Source organism: Otolemur garnettii, unplaced genomic scaffold (genome assembly GCF_000181295.1).
Source record: "Otolemur garnettii isolate 467f Iridium unplaced genomic scaffold, OtoGar3 scaffold00001, whole genome shotgun sequence".
NCBI classification, from domain to species: Eukaryota; Metazoa; Chordata; class Mammalia; order Primates; family Galagidae; genus Otolemur; species Otolemur garnettii.
This window is the reverse complement of record NW_003852396.1, coordinates 70,951,691-70,953,523: the sequence shown is the minus strand read 5'-3', so window position 1 is coordinate 70,953,523 and position 1,833 is coordinate 70,951,691.

Here is a 1,833-nt window from a genome sequence, read left to right as displayed (position 1 = left end):
TATAAATGTCTTAACACAATAACTAAGAAAATGACATGAAGGCTATGTTAACCAGTTTGATGAAAATATTTCAAATTGTATATGAAAACACCACGATTGCATTAATGTACACAGCTATGATTTAATAAAAAAAAATAAAGCAAAAAAAACCAAAATAGAATATGGTACTGAACTTTCTTGCTTAATTGTCTGTCTGTCCTATCAGGCTAGAAATTCCTAGAGGGCAGGAGCTGTGGCTTATTTGCAGTTGTATTTCCAAGGCCTAGCTCAGCATTTAGTACTTAATGCTCAAGGATTATTTGAGTAAAAGTTGAACAGGGACTAGAGTCTCAGATTGGCAGGGACCTTAAAGGTCTATCCCAATTCCTTCTCATGATCTTGTTCTTATTTTTTAATTCACTCTCCAAATGCTTGCTGAATAAATCAATGCCACCACCTCTCTTTACTTTTCTCTATTTCTCCATCTTTCCACAAGGCTGATGCCCGGCTAGGAATGGAGCAGAGAGTATAAGGAGGTGATTTCCCCATAAACAACCTTGAGAATGGACATGCTTTTCTTTTTCTCTTCTAAATTCCCATAATGCTATATCTATATTGTATGAGATCTGTGAGGGTGGGCACTGTGCTTGTCATGCTTATCCGTGTCTTTTTTTTTTTTTTTCCAGTTTTTGGCCAGGGCTGGGTTTGAACCTGCTACCTCTGGCATATGGGGCCGGTGCCCTACTCCTTTGAGCCACAAGAGCCACCCTTTATCTGTGTCTTCTCAGCACTTACTCTAGTACCTGACATAGTAGGTGCTCAGTACATATGTGCTGAATGATTGAAGGCCATTTATGCCTTTCTATCTTCTTAGGCCATCATGAGAGGTAGTGTGGGGTAATGGTTAAATCCAAGGTCTTGCCTATTGGAGTGGTTGAGTTCAAATTCTGGTTCTACTTTTATTCTGTGTGACCTTGGATAAACTAGTTAACCTCTCTGTTCCTCATTTTCTTAATCTATGAAATCGAGTGATGATAATATTTATGATATAGTAAGCTCTTATACTATGTCAGGTACTATTACTCTGAAAACGAAATCTGTCTGATTTTGTCTTCCTTGCAATACCCCACCCTGGCATGTTCCATAAGTTGCTGAGTGAATAAAAGATTTTACTCGTTTTGAAAAATTCCTCAAAAGTATACCAATAATGAACATAAGTAAACACTGAATCAGCATCAATCTCCAAAACCTAACAAATTATTTCTTATCTGCATGTTGCCTTCTACACTTTGCATATAAACATCTAAGTTTTAGAACTCTAATAAAAGCAGAAGTTCAATGTTACATATTTTTATATATATATATTTTTTTTTTTTTTTTTGAGACAGACTATCAAGCTGTCACCCTGGGTAGAGTGCCATGGTGTCAAAGCTCATGGCAACCTCCAACTCGGGCTCAAGTAATCCTCTTGCCTCAGAATTTCTATTTTTAGTAGAGATGGGGTCTTGCTTTTGCTCAGGCTAGTCTTGAACTCATGAGCTCAAGCAAGCCACCCACCTTGGCCTCCCAGAGTGCTAGGATTACAGGTGTGAGCCAACACGCCCGGCCTAAATATATATATTTTTAATAAAGGGTATTGCTTTATGACCTTGGCTAGAATGCAGTGGCATCATCATAGTTCACTGCAACCTTAAACTCGGATTCAGATAATCCTCCTGCCTCAGCCTTCCAAGTAGCTCAGACTATAGGCACACACCAGAGTGCCCAATTAATTTTTTCTATTTTTTGTAAAGACAGGGTCTTGCTCTCGCTCAGGCTGGCTTTGAACTCCTGACCTTAAGCAGTCCTCCTTCT